Source organism: Micropterus dolomieu, linkage group LG11 (assembly GCF_021292245.1).
Source record: "Micropterus dolomieu isolate WLL.071019.BEF.003 ecotype Adirondacks linkage group LG11, ASM2129224v1, whole genome shotgun sequence".
NCBI classification, from domain to species: Eukaryota; Metazoa; Chordata; class Actinopteri; order Centrarchiformes; family Centrarchidae; genus Micropterus; species Micropterus dolomieu.
The window spans coordinates 165,676-175,184 of record NC_060160.1 but is presented as its reverse complement, the minus strand read 5'-3'; the positions used below and the strand labels follow the sequence as shown (position 1 = coordinate 175,184).

Below are 9,509 nucleotides of genomic sequence, written 5' to 3'. Positions count from 1 at the left end.
ACCAGGCACTGCTCATCACCTGTCCAATACAGTCTCAACAGTGAAGCATGGTGGTGGCAGCATCATGCTGTGGGGGTGTTTTTCAGCTGCAGGGAAAGATGAATGCGGCCAAGTACAGGGATATCCAGGACGAAAACCTTTTCCAGAGCGCTCTGGACCTCAGACTGGGCCGAAGGTTTACCTTCCAACAAGACAATGACCCTAAGCGCACCGCTAAAATAACGAAGGAGTGGCTTCACAACAACTCCGTGGCTGTTCTTGAATGGCCCAGCCAGAGCCCTGACTTAAACCCAATTGAGCATCTCTGGAGAGACCTGAAAATGGCTGTCCACCAACGTTTACCATCCAACCTGACAGAACTGGAGAGGATCTGCAAGGAGGAATGGCAGAGGATACCCAAATCCAGATGTGAAAAACTTGTTGCATCTTTCCCAAAACGACTCATGGCTGTATTAGATCAAAAGGGTGCTTCTACTAAATACTGAGCAAAGGGTCTGAATACTTATGACCATATGATATTTCAGTTTTTTACATTTCTGTTTTTTTCTGTCAAGATGGGGTGCTGAGTGTACATTACTGAGAAATGAAATGAACTTTTTTGATTTTTGGAAAATGGCTGCAATGAAAGAAAGAGTGAAACATTTAAAGGGGTCTGAATACTTTCCGTACACACTGTATAGTCCCTTTAAGTGATGAAGACAAACTGTGATCAGTGTGTTGAAATGTTGAACTTCCTCAGTGTTGAACAGAGATAAGATCAAACTTCTGCTGCCTGGATGACCGACACTTTCACCTGAAACCAACTGCTGTGTTTTCAAAGAGGTTTCATCATCTGCGAGCGAGGGTCGAGTTTTTCTAAGTCATGTTTTTCCAAAAGCTCTGTTTGTGTCTGAGATTTTTACTGTGTCCTGTTCATTTGGTCAGTGCTCTTGTAACAGTTTGATTTGCACAGTTTAAATTATTATTGTTCGGGGTGCCAGCCAGGTCTCTCTCCTGGTTGCCAACGGTTTTTAAATCAAATGTCACAAAGGATGCACCTCTTAAAAGAACGTACTCCATCCCATTGAATGACCATAAAAGAAAGAACCACCACAACTCAAAAGCTTAGCGCAAACAAAACATTGGTGTATTTAAGGATTTCACACAAAAACACAAAGTAAAGCACAATCCAACTCAAAGTTCCACTTGGGGTGTTCTGCACACTTAAACCAACCAATCTCAGAAACACAAAAATAAGTTCAGTTCGGTGCTGATGGCGAGAATAAATAACCAAAATAAAGCTGGTTCAGTTTTGCAGCCACAAAACAAAACGTCATAGTAAAGAGTTTGATAAGTCACGGAGTCCAGTCAGTCCAAGAATCCAGTCCGGGGTTTTGCTGCTGGGTGGAGAATGTTTTACCGGCTACCGCAACAACTTTGCACGGCGAAGTGAGGATTGGCGTCCGATAGTCACGGATGAAGAACAGTAGGCAAAGGATTAACTACCTTACTTTCTCCTCTAGTCTGACTGTCCAAAGAGTGTGTTGCCCCGGCCGATTTTTCACTGCTCCTCTCCGTCGCTCTCCTTCCAACACACTGACATTTTTAAGGCAGGAGATTTAACAAATCAGTGTGTGTTGAATCAAAATGGTCGTTTCCGGGGTTTTCCACCGGTGGTGAAACCTGGTGATAATTGCAGGTTGTCACACTCTGACAAAGAGACTCCAGGGGCCCAAAGTAAATAATAAGGGCCCTAAAATCAGCCCCTGGGGGACACCACAGGTCAAGATCGTTGGTGTTGTAGTTTCCAGTGCCCCAATGATCTGAATCACTTGATAACCAAACCTGAAAATCCAACCCCATGACCACGTGTGTGTAGGAATACGTTAGGATCAGCAGCGCCAAAGGTCCAATAACAGCAGGACTCATGTCGTCATCATGGAGCATCTAGATGATGTTTTTCAGCCGGCTGAGCAGCACGTGGAAGAGATTCTGTAGTGTCAGTTTCACTATCAAAGAAAATCCTGACCTCAAGTTCAGTTCCCTTCTCTTCGTTTCTAGTCTTTCCACATGCTGTTAGTAACTGAGATTTCATCAACTTTACTCTGGAAAAAAGACTCACAGAGAGAAGTTCAGGCGCAGACGGTGAAGGAGGTTAGTTAACTTCTGGACCGTTTCAAACAGCAGCCGAGTTCTGGTTAAAGAAGAGATGGATTTCATGGATCTGCAGTTTGGATTTGCACCATTTCCTGTCTGTAATGTTTGGTCGGTTTGATGGCTGACAGACGGGATCCTGTTGGGTTAGGATGCAGACGATCCGGATCAAAGAGTTCATTCAGCTTCAGACAAAAAGGAATAAAAGCTCTGAACTAACAAATAAAACCTGAGTAAGCTAAAAACAAAGAGTTCAGCAGATCAGCAGACAGTAATCCTGTAAAACAAACTATAAAACATATTTCTTGTCTTCTGGAGACGTTATTTATTGTAATCTGATGTGAAGCGCTGTGAGGTGACCTGTGAAGAAGTGAAGAGACGTCTGAAGGAGGAAACAGGAAATGCAGTCTGATAAACTGGGACTGATGAGTTGTGTTTGTTTCTCCAGCTGGAACCAGGAGGATGGATGTTCATCTGCCCTCCATCAGACCGGAGGAGGAGGAGGAGGAGGAGGAGGAGGTGGTCAGCGCAGCAGCAGATCCAGACTCCTCCACCAACGATGTTTTCTAGAGGGAAACTGAGGCCAGACGTCCGTCCATCAACATCTTCATCTTTATTTGATTCAGTTCTGAACTGGTTGATGAGTTTCACAGCTGAGGAGAAATTTATCTTCATCCTCCTCTTTAACAGCAAACACGTCTTTCTTTCCACTGAAGTCTGTTTGATGAGGCTTCCTGTGACCTTTGACCTCTGTCCACCCGGTCAGCTGCCTGAAGCCTGAATAAATGGTTTTAATAAACTTTGACCTTCTCTGACTTCTTCTGCTGTCTCCTTGCTGGTTCCATCGTGGTGTTTCTCAGAGTCAGTGTTTCTGTAGCTTTTCTTCTCAGGAGAAACTTCACCACGTCCCTCCTGGAGGGGTTTTACTAACCGCTCTGCTCTCATCGCTCCGACGCCGGCTGATTTCTGCAGGAGGGAAACAAACTGGTTTCATCCTCGATGAACGCGTTAGAAATGATGGAAAGGTAAATGTAAACCAGACTTCTTACTTCTTTACCTGAAGAGGTCGTGTTGAGCTCATTTTCAGGTTCCTCATTTGATTTGGAGCAGAGCAGGTTTACACCAGATCTCTGCTGCAGCTCCTCTTTTCACTCTGCATGTTGAAGCATCTCACTTCTAGTAGATCTTGGTTGGGAGCTGCACATGCTCAGTACCAAGGTAAGGACTACTTACCTGTCCTCAGGTGTGTTGTGGAGTAACTCTGTATCTGTAGGTACCCACTCCGTGCTGCCTGCCGGATCCCTGTCTGTCTGAAGGAGGTTTCCACAAATGTGCCTGTTCATAATTACTCCTGTGTTGCTGTCTGATCTCATCTCAGGGCGTCAAATACTGACGCTTTCAGAAAGGCTGACAAAGCGTTATTTGATGCCAGAGCTACCCTTCAGCGTCCGGATGAGACGCCCTGTCTAGACCGGAAGCGCTAGTAGCTAGCTAGGTAGCTAGCTATGTTAGTATAAAAGGCGTTGACAGCTTCCCAAAGCCCCTCCCCCTATCCACCACAGGGGGGTGGGCCTAAACCTGAGTCAGCGACTGTCTGCACGTCGACCGGCTAACCCTACAGCTGTGCAGCCGTCGCTAGCAGCTAGCGTTAGCCTCCTTTGTTAGAAATGAAAAACGTCCTGCTGAATCAGGTTTTTCATTTCTAAAGTATTTTCCTGTTAATCACAGTGAACAGTTTCATCTCCAGAGATTAAAAAACACTTTGTTATCTTGATTTGAAAGATTTAGTTGGATCATTTTGAGCAGGCAGATCGGCGGTGGCCTTCTTTGACTGACAGAACCACTTCTGAGCATGTGCAGAGCGGATCAGGCCGGCGGTATCATAGATATCAAAAAACTTTATTCAAAATTAGGATATGCAGCAGGACATCTTCTGTACATCGGTAAAGTCTATGGAGATATCACAAATAGGCCAGGGAGGTCAAGGGTTATGGAAAAAAAGAGAAGAAAAAATTTTTAAATAAATATCTTGTAAAGCTTACAGAGGTCTTTTTTGTTTTTACACTTGGATATTAAAAGAACATAGTGCTTAATGTTAGCAGCAAGCTCCAAAAAGCTTGGTTTCTTTTTTAAGAATTTTGACTTGTGCAAATGAAATTTAGTTAAAATAATAAGTAAATTTATATAATAAATATAATTTTTTGTAACGTTGAGTGAATCCAAACAATACATTTACCCACCGCAATGCAAATTGAGGGTAAATATGGACAACAATAAACTGAGAAACTTTACTCCAAAGTTTGTTGGTATGTGGGCAAGACCAAAATAAATGCACCAGTGTTTCATTGAGTTCTCCACAGAAAGTACAGCTGATGTCCAAGTCCTTTTTCAGTTTTTGCAGGTAACCTTTAGTGGGATAAAATCTGTGAAGCATTTTGAATGAGATCTCTTTGACTTTGTTGGTTAAAAAAAACTTGTGTGGCAAAAGCCAAACTTTTTCCCAACAAATCTCTCCAACAAATGAAGACCAATATGATACAGCAGCGGGTGTACTCCTAATGTCCTGTTGAAAACTTTGACGAATGGCCTTATTCCTACTCTTAGGTTGCAGTGAAAAACAGATATTCCCAACAGTTGTTTCTTTTACATCCACCAGTGTTGGGGGATCATCAGATCCATTAAAACCTTTGAAAAGTGAGATGACAGCTGAAGATATCGAAGACGATGGAGAAATCCTTTGGTGAAACAGGGATATCATGGTGATACCATGTAGTTATAAAGTTGACTACGTTGGTTAAATTATTGATTTACAAGTAAAATATTATTGTCATACCACTGTTGAAAACAAAATACAAAATATATCTGTTGTTCCAGATATAAAACCTATGAGGAGTGAAGTTGTGCTTGTAAATTAGGGACCAAACCAGTAGCATTTGTTTGTGAAATGAAGAAAGTTTCAGAGGAATTTTTTCAATATTATAAGTGCACAGCAACAAGAACTGGAGACCACCAACTGAAGAAAAGACATAATGTGGAATAAAATTCCACATACTGGTTGGGCAATTTAAATACCGCTTAATCCAATTAATCTTGAAAGTGAAATTTAAGGTAGTAAAGTCGAGAACACTAAGGCCACCTTTACTGTACTCATTCATAAAAAAAGACTTTTTCAGATAATGATTGCGATTTTTCCATACAAAATCATAAAGGATTTTATCAATGGTTTTGCACATTTGTTGATCTATATATAAAGATAGGGCAGCGTATGTTACTCTTGAAATTCCTTCGGCCTTTGAGAGTAAAATCCTGCCTTTCAAAGACAGATTGTTATGATTCCGTCTGTGTGTCTTGTTTGGGAGTCTGAGTTTAGTTCCATGTCCTTAGTTCATGTTTTGGTAATGATTCCTGGTCCTTGTTTGTATTGTTGTGATTTGGTCTCCTCTGTACTCTGTGTTCTAGTTCTGTGTTCTCATTTAGGTTCTGGTTCTTTGTAACTTGTGTGTGTTTCTGTCTTCGTGGTTATTCACTCTGCCCCATGTCTGCTTGTCTAGTGTTCTCTCTGTTTCCCCCTGCTGTCTCTCTGCCTCGTTAGCCCTGATCCCGCTCACCTGTGTTGCTCCCGCCCCGCTCGTTAGTCCCTGTGTACATGTATGCCTGCTTGTCTCTCCAGTCTTTGTCACGTCCTTGCGTCTAAAGTTGAGTGTTCCTGCTTGTTCCCTGTCTTCGTAGTTCTGGATTATTCCCTGTGTTTTGGATCGCCTTGTGTTCTGGACTACCTTTGTTGGACTTTGCCTCGAGCTCCTTGTAAGCCTGTTTAAGTTAGTTTTTTGAGTTAATTAACATTTTTGGTCTGCAACCTCCTCGCCTTGCCATTGTCTGCATTTGGGTCCTCGCCCCAGTCTGCACTCAGCGCCCCAACCCGTGACACAGATCACGTAATAGCCACATGTTAAATTTCTTCATTTTTTTCGACAATGGGAGTGAGGTTATTCTTGCATCTTTGGGGTTCATTTTTATCAAATACAATACCTAAGTAAGTAATAGAGCTTTTCACAGGAATATTAGCAATTAAGTCAACATCACAGTAATTCACATTTTGTAAGGTTTAATCGTAGACCAGAGGCTTTACTGAAGACTTCTATTATGTCAATAGCAAGAGGAACCTGGGAGCTGTCTTTTAAAAACAGTGTTGTGTCATCTGCCAGCTGACTAATAATGACTGTTTTTTTCAGCAATGGAAATGAGCTGCAAATTACTATTTTTAATGTATTCACATAAAAGTTGGGCTGCAAGTAAAAAAAGAGAGGGAGAAATATGGCATCCCTGTCGAATTCCACGTCTGATTTCAAATCTGGGTGAGGACCCATTTTTAAGTTTAATTTAACCATTTGCATTACTATACAGTCCTGACTGCATCACAAAAGAAATCCCCAAAGCCAAACTTCTTGAGTGAATGATAAAGAAAATTATGTTCGACAGTATCAAAAGAAAAACAAGAAGCTGTCATCTGAAATTAAATGTGAATAGTCAACTAAATCTAAGAATAATAAAGGCTAGATGTCTTACGGCGGAGTCTCTATTGTTATCACCGGCGGCCATCTTGTCACAGGCAAGCTTCCTGGCGTTCTCTGTGGTACCTAATGTAAGATGAGTGATCAGCACGAACCCAAATACTCTTATCGTTGAAATCATGACAGATTTACAAACGGTTTGGTTTCTTACAAACGTTATTAACGTGGCTATAATTCTGGAGGCTTGAACATGTTGAAATTGCAGATTTTCTTTTTGAGAAACGACTTAATCGTACAGCATAGTTGTGTATCACGGCGACTTGCGCAAGTTATCAAGGCTGAGACCACAATCGAGCTGTTCAATTATATAGGTTTTACTGACACCAATAACGATTTGAAATTCGAAGAAAAATGTGTTATTTTTATATAAAATATACATACAGACCAGGTCTGGCATATACATATACAAGTCTATATACAGTGTATATACATGCAAATATTAAATACTTAACTTAAATACACATGCGTGTGTGTATTTATATATTAAACATAATTATTATTAATACACTGTACACAAACATATTATGTAAACACAAACTTTTATTTTGGTTGTGATTAATCGTTTGGCAGCCTATATATAAATTATGGTGCCATTTTGTACACTGAGTTTTAGTAGCCTATATATTGACTTACCATAAATACCTTGTGCGTGTATATTCATTGCACCTATCTGTTCTGTTCAATGTTATTTTCATATGAAAGTCCGTTATAATTATTCATAAGTGTCATAACGACATCTCTGACGTTTATAACAAACCAAACCGTTTGAAAATCGGTATAAAATTGAGGAAGTTATGATTATTTAACAAGTACATGCACCGAAACACAATGTTACCAGTGAGTGTGACAAGATGGCCGCCAGGTGCAGACGTCGACCTCCATTGGCCAGCAGCGCGGACGAGACATCTAGCCTTTATTATGGATATCTATGGGCGGTACGGATTGGGCACTGACAGTTCCTCTCTCTGCCTCTCTGTGACTTCCTTTTCTGATTATCTGATCAGCTGAGTTTACTGATCAGGTCAGCAGCTGACAGTGAATGTGGAGAGCGGCCTCTGCTGGACCACAAGGTAAACTACTTCAAACCCGTGTTCTGACTGGAAACACTTTAATATTATATTTTTCTCACGTTTGAACAAACCTTTGAATAAAAAATGGTGGCAGCCCTGCTGCAGACAGTTAGTCCATAAATGGAATAAATGAGCAACAGAATCAATCAACATGTTTATTTGTCGGTTAGTCATTGTAATAATAAACTGTCACAGGAAACTGGATCTCTGTTGGGGAAAACAACACATTTGAAGAAACTGGGGTGGAGATTATTTTTACAGTTTTCTGACATTTTGGAAATAAGTCGTAATTTTTTTGTTAATTGATAATAAGTGAGCAGACCAGTGGTTCCCAAAGAGACTCGTCGTCAGCACGAGTCTGTCAGATGCTTTGTGATGTGAAGAGGAAACTCCTTTAACACTCAGTGTGTGTGTGTGTGTTAATGGTGTTGATTGACAGGTGGCCTCAGAGCGCTCTGCAGGCACTGACGAGGTCACACTAAACCCAAACATCGCTCTGATTGACAGCTGTCAGTCACACTGAAGGGTCCTGTCTCATTCACCTCATTGCTGCTTTTATTCACCAACCATCACTAATCAATACATCAGGGACAAACCTCATGATCACACTCTGACATCATCACGTCTCTGTTTCTTCCAGATGTGTCTCAAGTCAGTTTTGAAGAGACCAATCAGGGCTCGGTTACCGTGGATCCAGTCGGTACTCTGACCTCAGACCTGCAGACCGACCTGTCGCTGTCTCCTCCCCCACACCTGGAGAACACACACATACTGCAGTCCTGGTCCGACAGTACGACCCACAGACAGGTAGGGAGCTCACAGTTTGAAGTGGGTCTAAGGGCCCGTCCACATACTTTTGGCCACATGGTGAGTGAATGTTAATCCCAGGCTGACCACCAGAGGGCGCCGTGTCTGCAGCGCTCACTGTGAAACAGCTGTGCTGAGGACACACAGTCTCCCAGTCAGCTGTACTGGGTCCACTGGTCTGTCTTTGTGTTTTATTCAGATCAATAACTGATCAGATCAAATCAGCTGTTCCTACCGTAAACACTGCAGGAGGAGGAACAACGAGAGCTCAGTGTAGAGCAGGAAGCATCAGCACACTGACTGCTGTTTAATTATACATAGAAACACACAAACACACAGGAAGCTGCTGTCACTCTCTGATTATTAATGTGGGGTTTTTATTTCTCCTTCGTCCCACAAACCGGGAGGAAAATCCAAAATACACATAACCTTTAACAGATATTAATAAATATACGACTATGTTGCACTATTATTATTTTCACTGTGGACTAAACTACCAACTCTTTCTGCATTAACAGATAAGAATGTTCTAACATGTTGATGATAATCAGATACATATAACAGGAGATCGTCTGCAAACAAATTTACGTGCTGCACGTTTTCAGCCAGCAGCTTCTGCAGCTGGACAGAAAGGTGTCAGGTGACCACCCGGACCAGTTTTCACCACTGCAGAGTCCCAAGTTCTGGTTCTGGTATTTCATCTTCATTTCAAATTAATACTCTTAAACCAGTCAGCTGCCAGAAAATCCAAACTCTTCAACTTCACTAAAAAGTTTGTGTTTGGTATTAATATTTTTTGATAATCAACTAACTGTAATCCTTCCATTTTTAGTTCATCAGGTGATCACTGTGTGTTGATCAGTTTCTGGGATGAAGTCAGACACGGCAGGTTTGATGCTGAATCAAGCTTTATTCAAAATGAACATGC

The 9,509-nt window shown here is 41.6% G+C and overlaps 1 protein-coding gene and 1 long non-coding RNA gene across 3 annotated transcripts in view; both read left to right on the top strand.

The window, feature by feature from the left end:
* kiaa0586 (KIAA0586 ortholog) overlaps positions 1–2,948 on the top strand; it is an 88,226-nt gene extending 85,278 nt beyond the window's left edge. For both annotated transcript variants that reach the window (XM_046062667.1, XM_046062669.1), the window contains exon 25: positions 2,582–2,948. The gene's annotated coding sequence lies outside the window, so the exon portion shown is untranslated. The remainder of the gene's footprint in view (positions 1–2,581) is intronic.
* Positions 2,949–5,838: 2,890 nt separating this feature from the next.
* Positions 5,839–8,607, top strand: LOC123978999. The gene is made up of 3 exons (XR_006827118.1): positions 5,839–5,937; positions 7,709–7,774; positions 8,415–8,607. It is a non-coding gene; the product is annotated as an uncharacterized LOC123978999 (long non-coding RNA).
* Positions 8,608–9,509: the final 902 nt, after the last annotated feature.